We start from the raw sequence: 15,000 nt of genomic DNA on the forward strand, positions 1-15,000 counted from the left end.
TCTCTCTCTCTCTCTCTCTCTCTCTCTCTCTCTCTCTCTCTCTCTCTCTCTCTCTCTCTCTCTCTCTCTCTCTCTCTCTCTCTCTCTCTCTCTCTCTCTCTCTCTCTCTCTCTCTCTCTCTCTCTCTCTCTCTCTCTCTCTCTCTCTCTCTCTCTCTCTCTCTCTCTCTCTCTCTCTCTCTCTCACTTTTCTTTCGCTTTCCTTCTTTCTTTCTCTCTCTCTCCTTCCCCCTCTCTCTCTCCTTCCCCCTCTCTTCCTCCTTCCCCTTCTCTCCCTCCCCCATCCCTCCTCTCTCTCTCTCTCTCTCTCTCTCTCTCTCTCTCTCTCTCTCTCTCTCTCTCTCTCTCTCTCTCTCTCTCTCTCTCTCTCTCTCTCTGTTTCTCTCTATCTCTATCTTTATCTCCACTCTGCGATATTACTGCTGTCCTCAAAAGATGGATATTATTATTCACCATTATTAGCAGCACTTCCTTTTCACGTGTACACCATCCTGATCGGAGATGGCGGAGTTTCCTTCTACTAAATAAAATCGTCTGACGTCGAGCAGAATAAAGCAACAGTCAAAAATGAAATAAAACGAAATCTTGTTACATCTGAAGACAAAATTTTGGAACCGCCCTGTAGTATTCACCATATACTGTACTCGCTGCCAAATCTGCTACGAATATGCTTTGGAATATGCTAATGAATAAAAATGAATGAATGAATGAATGCTAAGGAACAAAAACACATTATGTATGACTCTGTTCCGTATGGGTGCCACTAAAGGCCCTAAGTTAAAGGATGAATAAAAGCTATGTATTCAATGCGGGGAGATTTTATCTAATAATGGTTTGTACTGAAATAAGGATTAAATATAAGATATGTGATATAAAACATATAAAATGACTGGTCCTTATGGGTGTCACTAAAGAACCTAAGTTAAAGGCAGAATAAAAGCTATGTATTCAATGATAGGAGATTTTATCTAATAATGGTTTATACTAAAATAAAGATTAGATATAAAATATATGATATAAAATTTATAATATGTTCAGAATAAAGTGTTGTATTTGGCTGAGCGTAAATAAAATGTGGTTCACAACTTTGGACTCCATTTGCGCCACTTGAGGGAAGAAGAGGAAACCATAGTTAATCATTCATCTTTTCACTTATCCATTTATTCGTTTATCTTTGTTTAATATGTATGTTAACTTTTTGTTTGTTTGTTTGATCACTCTTGGAATTGTTTTCCATTTTTTGTTTATCTTTTTAGATGCTGTGTCCATGTTTAACATTATGAAGGATTACAAAGGCGGAGCATGCCGACAGGAGACCTTTTGGTCCATAACTAGGTCGGATGCGAAAACAATATAATAATGATAAAAAGATAATAAAGAATAAAAAAAATTATAATAATATAAATAATGATAAAATAAATGCATAGGTATAGTTAAATAACAAACAGGTAAACAGTAAATAATGATAAATTGACAGATAAATGAAAATCAAGCAAATAATAAATAAACAGAGAAATAGTAACTAACAAAAAACAAATAATATAAAATAAATGGGAGTCATTACAGCATCTTGCTGAAGGGATCGTTACGGAGATGTATGAAACTGGCTGAAGACATTTAGAACAAAAGGAAAAGTAGCACCTGGTACGTAAGGGTTTAATCTGTCACCCACCTCTTGCTGTCATGGGGTGGGGTTCCACGAAGATGAATAAAATCACCTGGCGGCATCCAGAACAAAGAAGAAAAGGGCCACGCGGACGCAAGGGGTTGGTTAGGTCAGTATGAGAGGGATGGCGCCAAAAATTGGCTGGGAGTTTAGAATACCCCGTTTTAGTCCTTTTTTTTTCTTTTCTTTTTGAGTTTAGAGCACCCAGTTTTAGTCTAGACTGGTGATTATTTTCTTATCTAACATACTGATTGCGATAATATCGTCTTTGTTTACCAAATATCGCGAGTCTCTGCAAATCCACAACGATATAGACGGAATTTGCTACACGGCTGACCTTGTGCCTGTGTCAAGCGTTCGAGAGATTGAAAGCAAAGCCAGTGTCCATGCTTACGTGACCTATGTAATTTAACCTCATTATACTTGTGTCTCGACTGTGGCAGAGCTTGAAATGGCCAATATTGGCCACGTTTACGTTACTTGTGTCATTTGCTCTCCTTCGTGGAAATAGCTCGTGCCCATCACTGGCTATTATCACGTTAGTGTGGAGGGGGACAAGAACAGAGGGAGGTCCGTGTAATGGACGTGTCTCCAAGCTGTCACACTAACTACAGGAACTGGATTAAATCGCATGACGTCAGGTGGAGTCAGCAGTTAAAGCTGGAAGACAATGGATGAGGGTCAAGTGTGAGTTATATATAGATCCACGATCCAAAGTTTCTAGCACTCACCTCTCCTCCTCCTCCTCCTCTTCTTCCTCCTCCTCCTCCTCCTCCTCCTCATGTCTCTCCTCTTCATCCCTTCCCTACTCCTCCTCTCACATTCTTCAACCTCCTCCTCCTCTACTTCCCTCTTATCTTCATTCCCTCCTCCTCCTCCTCCTCCTCGTGTCTCTCCTCTTTAACCCCTTCCTTACTCCTCTCACACTCTTCAACCTCCTCCTCTTCTACTTCCCTCTTATCTTCATTCCCTCCTCCTCCTCCTCCTCCTCCTCCTCCTTCTCCTCCTGCCCCTCCCCTCTCTCCTCCCCTCCCTCCTCCATCACCTCCTCCTCCCCTCTCTCTTCCATCTCCTCCTCCCCTCCCTTCCTCTTCCCTCTGCTCTTCCTCCCCCTCCCGCTATTCCTCCTCCTGAATCGAAATCCGCCGAAACCAAAGTCAAGGTCAAGTCATTGTGTTCGGACACAGTCCGCATCTAGTCAACTGCGTGCTCCCTCCCTCCCACGTCCGATTCCCACGGGAACAACACTGAACTAAACTAGTTCGATTTAATTATCCGATCTTCATCAATAACAGTAATCCGAATGACGGTGTTATTGATTGCGTGGTAATGGCTGTACTCCGTTACTGTCCCCCTTGGGCAAAGAAATGGTGGATGAGTGTGTGTGTGTGTGTGTGTGTGTGTGTGTGTGTGTGTGTGTGTGTGTGTGTGTGTGTGTGTGTGTGTGTGTGTGTGTGTGTGTGTGTGTGTGTGTGTGTGTGTCTGTGTAAGGTGCATTACCCATAGATTAGACAATATATCAGGTCTGAGTTCTCATCCGAGAGGGTGATGGCTGTCGATCATGGATCCAGCACGTGATCCAAGACCCTGATGGGGGGTGCACTTGGACTTCTCTCTCTCTCTCTCTCTCTCTCTCTCTCTCTCTCTCTCTCTCTCTCTCTCTCTCTCTCTCTCTCTCTCTCTCTCTCTCTCTCTCTCTCTCTCTCTCTCTCTCTCTCTCTCTCTCTCTCTCTCTCTCTCTCTCTCTCTCGCTTGCTTGTAATAACATTTTCTTTGACACTTGCTTCAGCCTTTGCTCGTTTTCTATGATAATGTTTCGAACATCAAAGAAAACCGACAAACCAGAGTGAATAAAATCGCCTGGCGTCTGCCAGAATAAGGTCCCTTTCACACTAGGCAACTAGTGACGGTCACTAGTTGCCTACCATTATTCTAAATTGAGCCTTTCACACTACGTCACTGCGGTTGCCCGGTTGCGCAACAGGCTATGGCTGTTGCCCGCTCCGGTAACAAGTGACCGTCACTGGCAGTTGCCGTCACCGACCGTCTCTTTTTCTTGACCAGCAAAGCCAACAGAAGAAGCACCTCCTCCACTGATGCCATTCTTTGGACTAATGAGATGATGAGAAAGGATTCCACGACTCGGTGACAGTCACTAGTTGCTTGCAGTTGCCCGAGACTTTCACACTAGGCAACTAGTGACCGCCACTAGTGACGGTCACTAGTTGCCTAGTGTGAAAGGGGTCTAAGACTAAAGAATTCGTCTGCGTTGATGACGTCAACGAAAGCGGGTTCGAATCCCGCACTCCCCTTGGCCCCCCACGACGGTTACTCTACAACAATGAGAGTCACCTACCCCCAGCAGTCCCAAAAGCACAAAGGTCGCAGTTAATCAGCGTCTCCTGGTGTATAACGCGTATTATCCATTATCAAACCACAAATATACTCACCGTTGATACATATTGGGGATATTTTCTCAGCTTAATAAAAGTCGCCTGACGGCAACCTGAGAAGATATTTGAGGACCTCCGCTCCCGTGCAGAACCACCGGCCTAATCCTTGGGAGACGAAGCCGCCTCTGTATTTCACAATGATTGCGACATCTGCAGAACAGTAACTAAAAAAAATAAATAATAATGATTTTTTGAGGCCAGAAATGAGCAGGACATTGGAGATGAGCCTCTCCTTGTTGATGTTAATTTTTTTTTTTTTTTTTTTTATTCTTTTCGGTCGAGTGAAGATATCTTTAATCATTTATCCTCGGCCTTTGGCTTTGTGGGACTCGAAACTACGATTGATGTTTTATCGACGGTATTCTCATTATTTTTACACTAAAAGCAAAATCGATTCTACAGTTGAGCTTGTGTGTATATGTGTGTACATTTCCCTGATTAAATGCAACAAGTGAGCTGTGCTCGTAGGGTCCCCGTCTTTATGACTTCATTGGTCAAACTTAGTTTGATATGATATATATACAGAAAAATTTCCATTAATTGTGAATTGGTTCTTAATATTTGTATATTAACGACTTGGTTAACCAGCGTTTCTGTCCTTGAAGAGGTGAGGTCATGGCTGGGGTAGAGGAGAGGTTTATGGAAGGATGGCAGAACAGAACAGAAATAAATAATGTTCAAATTATCCTAACGTTTAGCTATAGACAAAATATATTTCTACCATATAACTGACATATATATATATATATATATATATATATATATATATATATACATATATATATGTGTATATATATACATATATACATATATCATATGTATGTATATGTATATTCATATATATATATATTTATATATATATATATATATATATATATATATATTATATATATATATATATAATTTACGTATTCTTAAACGAGAATGTGGAATTGAGACCCACACATTACAAATAATGAAATGGCACGCGAATAACGACCTTATTCTCTGTGAGCATGAACACCATAGTAGCTCACGTGCCGTGTCGCGCTGTCTCGCACCGATTTGTATTTCCGTTTGAGCATTGTGACCTTAGGTCATGGATTTTTTTTTTTTTTTTTTTTTTTTTTTTTGATGAATCAGTTCATCTTTCGGCAGGTAGAATTAAGGTATAAGATGACACAAAGTCACCCTTAAGTGTTATGTTGTCAATTTTATTTATCTATTCATTTATTTGTTTATTTATTTATTTATCATTTTCAGGGGAAATAGGGGGTACATATAATCCCCAACACGATGTCTCTGTTTCCCATTCTCTCGTTTTTTAATTTTTCTTATTATTACTTTCGTCTTTCCTTTTTCCCATTTTAATTTTCGAATCTTTCTTCAATCCCTTGTTTTTCCTCCGTCTCTTCGCAAATTGTATTCCGTAATATGCACTTGTATAATTAGATTTTTATGTAACTTAATTTTCAACCTGGCTTATCATATCCGGTTCTTACTCTTTCAAATAAAATTTCATCTTTAACCGAGCTGCTATTAAGTTGTCTAAATTGGTATATGTCATTTTTATTTTACTTTCTTCTGGTTCTCTGCTTTGTTACAACTTTCTTGTTATTAACTTTTATTAAAACTTCGTCTTCCCTTGTTGTTCCATATTTTTTTTCTTAAGTTTATGAAATAGTTCCTTTGTTTTGATTCTGTATTCCTCTGTCGCATCTTTCTTTACCCAAATATATTTAGTCCTGCCTTTACCTCTCAAAATCTTTGTTCTACTGATTATTGTTCAACACATGAAATGATTCAAAGATATTATTACGATTATTGATATTATCATTATTATTATCGTTATCATTATTATCATTATCATTACTATTATCATTATCAATATTATTATTATAATTATTACTATTATTATTATTATTAATATTATTATTATAATTATTACTATTATTATTATTATTATTATTATTATTATTATTATTATTATTATTATTATTATTATTATTATTATTATTATTATTATTATCATTATAGTTACTATTGTTATTGTTCTTGTTTTTGTTTGTTAATGTTGTTGTTTTTGGCGGTGGCCTTTCCTCCACCACATACTAAACTTCGACGCTTCTTCAGTCTTATTGGTGGCTGAATTGTTGTCCACTATCATTTTGTTTTTGTTTCACTATTTTCTCCTACATTTCTTTACGTGACCCTCTTTCTGTAAAAAAAAACCACGTGTATATATGCATATGTATATATATATATATATATATATATATATATATATATATATATATATATATGTATGTATATGTATATATGTATATGTATATATATATATATATATATATAGATATATGTATATGTATATATATGTATATATATATATATATATATATATATACTTCTTTCTATTCTTTCACTTGTGGTCCTCTTTCCCAGCCAGAAGCTCAGATGTAATATTTTTCTTACATACTGATTCTGTCACCATTCTTTTTTATTCTTGAACACTTTCACAATTTTTCTACTTCACATTTCTTCTTTGCTTTTTCTTGATCACTTTTACTTGAACTTTGAACTTGTTTCTTTTCATTTGCTTTCTTCCACTTTGTCTTTAATCTTATATATACACACACACACATATATATATATATATATATATATATATACTTCCACTTTGTCTTTAATCTTATATATATATATATATATATATATATATATATGTATATATATATATATATATATTCGTCGTTTACTTTTTGGTATAATATCATTCTCACCTAACTTGTTCTCTATTATTAATTTATTCTACTTCAAGTTTTCATTGTGACTTTATGACTATTCTATTTCTATTTTCCAATTTACATCAGATTTTATTATATATATATATATATATCTATATTTTTTTTCAGCTCTCATTTTCATTCCTTAGTCGTCAACTTTTGCTGCGAATTTTTTCCTCTCGTTGCTTCAGTTTTTTTTTCTTTTCTTTCTTTCTTAAGGCACACTAGGCTAGCATGCTACCTGCTTTTGCTATTTCGTTTGAGTAGAAACGACTTCGATTACAATATTGTAGACTTCCGTTATAAGAACACATTCGTATTTTAGGTTTAATTTCTCTTAACACGTCATTCAGCTCCTCATCATAAGACGCAAGAATAATTTGACATTTGGGAGTTTGAAAAACAAAAGATCGTAACCAAAGTCGTTCCTACTCAAACGAAATAGCAAAAGCAATTAACATGCTAGCGAAAAATACCTAGTGTGTCGTCACTATTACTTATTTTCACGTCATCCGCAAGACTTTTTTTTTTTTTTTTTTTTTTTTTTTTTTTTATACTTGAAGAAGCCTATGGTATATAGACTCCCGAATTTGAATGCAGAAGTACTTTTTTTCTTACGATATTTTTGAATATGAGACCAGAAAAGTTCTTTCCTTGGGTAACCAGTTTTGCGTCATTGTCCTCTGCGTCCGCCAGGATTACATTCAAAAACTCGCTTCTCAGGTATTTACACTTTCATTTTTATTTTTTTTATTTCTTTGTTTTTCTTCAAGAATTGATCTACGCCTCTTCCTCTCGACGTCAGAGTCGAAAGTGTGTGTGTGAATGTGTACGTGTGTTTATGTGTGTGTTTGCGCGCATGTGTGTGTGCGTGTGTATGTATGTGTACGTGCGCCCGCACAGGCGTGCGTATATGTGTGTTTATGTGTGCGTGTGTGTGTGCGCGCGTGTGGGTGCGCGCGCGTATGTGTGCATGTATGTATGTGTGCATGCGTGCACAGGCGTGCGTGTGTGTATATGTGTGTGTATGTGTATGCCTGCGTGTGTGTGTATGTGCGTGTGTGTATATGTGTGTATGTATGTGAATGTGTGTGTGTGTGTGTGTGTGTGTGTGTGTGTGTGTGTGTGTGTGTGTGTGTGTGTGTGTGCATGTATTCATGCGTTTCTAATCCATGTATGTATTCAGAAAGACAATTACAAAGGCGTAGAAGCATTATGTTCAGGTGACTGGCAGTGACGCCTTGTTTGATAACTCAATCCGTCCTCAGAGCTCTTCTCCCATTGGTCGGCGTCCCTGACCTTCTGCCGACGGTCTGCCCGTGACAAACAGGGCGAGACCGAGAAGAGGAAAGACCTCCTTTCATGAAAATAGACCACGTCTTTGATGTCGGTCTGAAACAGACCATTGCCTCTCCCTGATCGATCGATCATTTGTTTTTGAATGAAACCGGACAGGACGTTTTGTCCCGCAACGGGGAAAGGTGTCTAGGGTACTTAGGTGTAATTCCTAAGCGTAATTGCTTGTTAGGATGAGAGTTGTAGTACCGCAGGGAAGCTGTTATCTCCCCCTACCCCCCACACACCCCATCCCCCCCGCGGGGAATGTGCGGAACATTGAAAATAAAGCGTCAGTGCCGCTGCCTCAGAAGCATCAAAGGCTCGAACGGAAAGGGCATAGGTAGGCTGAACAGGTGGTCCTGCGCGAGAGACCTCTGGTGGCTTCTGCGCAAACCTGTCAGTTGCTGGCTGGCCTTCGTTGGTGTCGGACGTGCTGGGAGCGGTGGCATCAAATCGGACGATTAACCACGGATTCACGACTTTAACACTTCTGCATCTTAGTGGCGTTATACTGAAAAGTTGTTTTTGTGTTGTTGCTGTTGTTGTTGATGTTTTTCTCGCGTCGTTGTTTATTTTGGGTATTTTGTGATTTTCTTCTTTGTGGAATCAAGTCACATTTCAGACTAACAACATCTCGACAGAACTTGAAAATGTTATGAAAAGGGTAGTTTACAACCACGATGTGTAATTAAATGGTCTTATATAGACACAGGAACAATAAAACAATGGAAACCAAAGAAACAAATATGTATTTATAGAATTTATCATTTTGTGGACAATATACCAGATATCAAACTTTTAGAAGTCAGTTATGTTTGTACACAATATGTTGAAACAAAATTAATGTATGTATTTAGATGTAAAGATTCTCAAAATGTATGTAGCCCCATGTAAAATGTAAAAAACATATTGTACATATACGAATGCATACATACGGGTACACAAGTGCACATGTATATATATATACATATATATATATATATAAACGTACGTATACACACATATACACACGCACACATATATACACATACACACACACAAACATATGTAAAACATGTTTATTTCTGTGCGTATGTGTGTGTGCGCGCGCGTCTTTATGTCTATAGGTAGGTAGGTAGGTAAGCTTACGTATGTGTTTCAGTGTCCTTATGTATACATGCTTGCAAGGATATATGCATGTATGTATGCGTATATATATATATATATATATATATATATATATATGTATATATATATATATATACATATATATATATATATATATATATATATATATATATATATATACATATATATATTCAACATATATGGAAGCTTCGTTCGCCGAGCGCAATTGTAAGAAGTTACAGACCACCCCCCCACACACACACACATTCCTCCTCTCGTGGGGATAAGAGGGGGGGTTAGGGGTAATGGGGGCGAGGAAGGGGAAGGGGGACATGGTTTCAGTTTCCTTAAACATCGATATCTCTCTCTGCTTCTCTCTCCCTCTCTCTCCCTCTCTCTCCCTCTCTCTCCCTCTCTCTCCCTCTCTCTCCCTCTCTCTCCCTCTCTCTCCCTCTCTCTCCCTCTCCTTCTTTCTCCCTCTCCTTCTCTCCCCCTCTCCTTCTCTCTCCCTCTCTCTCCTTGTCTTTCTCTCTCCTTCTCTCTCCCCCTTTATCTCTCCCTCTCTCTTTCTCTCTCTTTCTTTCTCTCTCTCTCTCTCTCTCTCTCTCTCTCTCTCTCTCTCTCTCTCTCTCTCTCTCTCGCTCTCTCTCTCTATCTCTCTCTCTCTCTCTCTCTCTCTCTCTCTCTCTCTCTCTCTCTCTCTCTCTCTCTCTCTCTCTCTCTCTCTCTCTCTCTCTCTCTCTCTCTCTCTCTCTCTCTCTCTCTCTCTACCTTCTCTCTCTCTCTCTCTCTCTCTCTCTCTCTCTCTCTCTCTCTCTCTCTCTCTCTCTCTCTCTCCCTTCTCCCCCTTATCTCCCTTCTCTCCCTCTTCCCAATTTCCCCTCTCAATCTCCCCTTCTTCATCTCCATCTCCTCTCCCGCTATCCCTCTCCCTTTGGAGAGAGGGTCTCTCTCCCTCTTTCCCTTTTTCTACCTTCGCGTCCCTTTTGTGTGTGTTTTGTGTGGTTCGTTGTGTGTGCAATAGGTAACAGATATGAGAGAAATATGGATAATAATCATCAAAAATCAACTATTTGTGTGTTTGACCGTACGAGCATATGTGTGTCCGCATATCTGGTCGTGTTTAGATTACGTTAATGAACTCTCAGGATTTAGCGCAGTGTAGGGAACCATTAACCTCATTTTGCTTGCACTGATGCTGGTAAAAGCCTTTGTGTGTGTGTGTGTGATTCACCATGGTAATTGGATCACGTGTTGTACTCGTGATCGACAGCTATTTCCTTCCCAGAAGAGAGCTCAGAGCTCGTATATGACCGATCTATGGTTAATGGTGTGACCTTACACGCACACACACACTCCTAACTCCCCGCCCACGAGAGTTGGAGTAACGACTGACAGCGCAATGATACTGACATTATTTCAGCCCTGGGCGGGATTCGAACCCGGACCGCCGTAGTGACAGCCGGGAACTCTACCAACTGCACCACGGTGTGTGTGTGTGTGTGTGTGTGTGTGTGTGTGTGTGTGTGTGTGTGTGTGTGTGTGTGTGTGTGTGTGTGTGTGTTTGTTTGTGTGTGTGTGTGTGTGCGCGCGCGCGTGTCTGGCCGCCTCTCCATCTCTGAAAGTTCACAAGTGTCTGTCCATATACAGGTATTAACAGAAAAAATGATCGCGGGAGAAAGTAAAGGAAGTAGTTACAAGGAAGTAGTTACAAGATAGTCATAGTCTGTAGCAGAATTTGATCGTGGAGAAGGAGAATCGTACGTGGCCTTCGTAGACTTGGAAAAGGAGTTTGAGCGTATGCATAGGTTAGGATCGTGGAAAGTATAGGATATATATATATATATATATATATATATATATATATATATATATATATATACATATATATATATATATATATTATATATATATGATATATATATAGTGGTAGAATATTAATAGCAAAGGAAGCACTCTGTGATTTCGAAGCTTAAATTAGACGTATAACATTCTAATGTTTCACGTTTCATATCTATGAACGAAACGTTTCACTACTAATAATCATTTCAGCTTCACTTGGTGTTTCCTTTACAACGTTGATAGTGGTGTATAGAGATGGTACTTAAAAAAAGTTTCATTCCACCGTTAGTGATAGGATGCCACAGATCTAAATATAATCACCTGACGACAGCTAGAGTAAAGTTATAAGTGTCAGAAAGAATGGAAGGATAAGTACCACGCGGAATGTAAGAGGTCAAGATGGAAGCTTGGGTATGTGTGATGTCTCTGTGGTTGTTCAATATTGGACGCTCAAGAGCAAAAGTTCTCACGCTGCAGTTCTCACAAGGTCGATTTTTTTTCGAGTACTTGATATATTTTCCTATGCAGTGTGTTTAGCTTACAGTTAGGTAGTTCTCTTAAATAAATATAAAGCTGTCAGAGAATTTGAATTTTATGTCGTGAAAAACTCGTAGTTGGTCAAAACTTTTGCTCGTGCTGTATGTAGGAATAAACAGAAGGGTACTGGGATCAGGAAAACGCACACGCACACACACACACACACACACACACACACACACACACACACACACACACACACACACACACACACACACACACACACACACACACACAGAATGGGGATTGTGGACTAAGCCATATTTCTCCCCAACCGTAGGGGAATATGATTTATCCTCATAAATCATGGAAATACTGTAATAGAAAAAATATTCTCAAAATAATCGAAAAAGTCTGTGATAAAAACTTATACCTATAAAGCGTATATGTATCTACATGTAAACACATATCTGTCTGTGTATATATATATATATATATATATATATATATATATATATATATATATATATACTGCCTATTTATTCTAATATATATATATATATATATATATATATACTGTATATATATATTTCCATGTGTGAACTGAGAATCAGGCAATATATTTAAGTGTAGAAGATGTGTATGTGCTTCCCAGTATGGAGTCTTTTTTTCAACAATTACTTCTTTCTTTTGACATTCGTGGCTCTATTAGATACTTTGACTACAAAAGGCAAGATCATGTGAACAGGGCCGTGAAGGCCGTGGGAGAGGGCCGTCGCACAGCGAGCCAGCGGAGGAGGAGGAGGAGGAGGAGGGGGAGGGAGAAGGAGGAGAAGGAGGGAGGAGGAGATGGTGTTGTGAGGTGTGGAAGAGGTGTCTGGCTTGTGGCTGTTCGTTTGTTGTGACCCTCGAAGGCCGACCAAGATGTCTGGCGCTCTCCAGAGACTCGCGTTCTTCGGCAGACTCTTCCCCCGCCCAGGAACTTAGAAGCTGCGGCTTGGAATGGGTGCCGCGGCGCGGTCGTGTGCCGCATGGGTGTAGTTCGTGGCTGCGGCGAAGCTGCGGCGATGGCTTGGTGCGGTTGCGGCCGACGAAGGACCAGCTCTCCACTGCTTTATAGCGAGCCCGTGGATTCGCGGTGACGCAGCGACAGCGCCGGGCTGGACGCTGTGATCAAGGGGAGGTATAGCTACAGCGACGCCCTCATGTGCCGCGCCAGCACGAGCACTAGCGCCAGCAACGCCGTGACCACCCCAGACACCGTGGTCACCACGCTTGGCACTGTGTGCCCCGAGCGCCCGGCGCCCACGCCCTTCACCTTGTTCGACAGGATCCGGAGGAACAGCGAGGGGGACGTGGGTGGGGCTGAGGACGAGTTCCGGGGATGCCGGGACAACACGCTCATCGAGCATATCTCCCACTTGCACTACCCCCCGGATCAAGGCCCGCCCTGCGTCTTCTGCCATTCGGCCAAGAGTCAGCACGGAGAGGCCAAGCTCTCCGTCTTCACCGGAGGTAGGTGACTCTCAAAGAAGGAACCCCCAGGGAGCTCGGGGCCCGAGGATGAGGGCCGGGGGTCGTCGAGGGGCCCCCAGAAGTAGTAACAGTGTCAGACCTTCAAAGTCCTCCGGGCCAGTCTTGGGTTTACATTTTCACGAAAAGTTTATTATTATTAACATCATCATCATCATCATCATCATCATCATCATCATCATCATCATCATCATCATCATCATCATCATCATCATCATCATCATCATCATCATCATCATCATCATCATCATCATCATCATCATCATCATCATCATCATCATCATCATCATCATCATCATCATCATCATCATCATCATCATCACCACCACCACCATCACCACCATCACCACCATCACCACCACCACCACCACCACCATCACCAATTATGTATTACTGTTGTTATTATTATTATTATTATGTATTACTATTATTATTAATTGTGTCTTGCGACACTGCTTCTGACCCAGGGCAGTAGGCGAGATGCAGGGATGACCTGTCATCCAGGAGGAGCCAAGATAAGAGAGAGGGAGGGAGGGGGATGAGTGGGAGGGGAGAATGTGGGGATGGAATAGGTGGGAGTGGATTTTGTGCCCTTGTTCTTTGGCTACTTCCCTTGTAAGTGGGAAATAGTCATTGGCGTATGCACATGTATGCAATATTACTTCATTGTGACAAGTTGCGGGTTGGTTGCGATCGTTTCTCCCCAAGGCAAGGACCCGAGCTCGATACCAGTATCTATCGATGATGTCTGCTTGACCTGGAAGTCCTAGTACATAGGGTAAAGGTGACGATACTGCATCTAAGCTCCTCCTGGCGTGAGCTCATTATACTACTACTACTACTACTACTACTACTACTACTACTACTACTACTACTACTACTACTACTACTACTACTACTACTACTACTACTACTACTACTACTACTACTACTACTACTACTACTACTACTACTACTACTACTACTAGTAGTAGTAGTAGTGCTACTACTAGTGCTACTAGTGCTACTGCTACTGCTACTGCTACTGCTAACGCTAACTTGCTACGACCTTTTCTCACTCCTCCTCCCTCCTCCCCTCCCCCTCCTCCTTCCCCACTTCTCTTCTTCCTTTTCTACTTCCTCTTCCCTCCTCCTCACTCCCTTCCTCCCTCCCCATTTCCTCTTCACTCCTCCTCCTCCTCCTCCTCCCCTTCCCTCCTCCTCCTCCTCCCCCCCTTCCCCCTCTTGAGGTTTCAAACCTGAAAGTGTACTGATGACTGCCACTTGCCCCCCCAAGGGTGTCCTGGGGGGGGAGCTGTAACATGTGCAGGAACTCTAATCCTAAGCGACTCCCTGCTGTGGGAGTGCCCTCCCTGCTGTGGGAGTGCCCTCCCTGCTGTGGGACCAAGAATCTCCTTAGGTGGTGACGTTGGAACCCGTGAATAGCACAGCACAGCTACCACAGCACAGCTACCAGAGCACAGCTCCCACAGCACAGTTACCACAGCACAGCTCCCACAGCACAGTTACCACACCACAGTTACCATAGCACAGCTAACATAGGTAACACAGCACAACTACCACAGCACAGCTAACATAGCTAACACAGCACAGTTACCAGAGCACAACTCCCACAGCACAGCTACTACAGCACAGCTACCAGAACACAGCTGACACAGGTAACGTAGCACAACTACCACAGCGCAGCTCTTATAGCTCCCATAGTGGTTGCCAGGGGAGACGCAGCCCTTCGACCACCGACGACGTCGTCGTCGTCGTCGTCGTCGTCGTCGTCGTCGTCGTCGTCGTCGTCGTCGTCGTCGTCGTCGTCGTCGTCGTCGTCG

General features: G+C 41.2%; 1 protein-coding gene across 5 annotated transcripts in view; it reads left to right on the plus strand.

The window, feature by feature from the left end:
- LOC143026440 (uncharacterized) overlaps positions 1-15,000 on the plus strand; it is a 1,178,515-nt gene that overhangs the window by 975,769 nt on the left and 187,746 nt on the right. The window lies entirely within an intron of this gene.

The sequence above is a fragment of the Oratosquilla oratoria genome, chromosome 1 (assembly GCF_046742065.1).
Source record: "Oratosquilla oratoria isolate Oo_2021 chromosome 1, ASM4674206v1, whole genome shotgun sequence".
In the NCBI taxonomy this organism is placed as follows: domain Eukaryota; kingdom Metazoa; phylum Arthropoda; class Malacostraca; order Stomatopoda; family Squillidae; genus Oratosquilla; species Oratosquilla oratoria.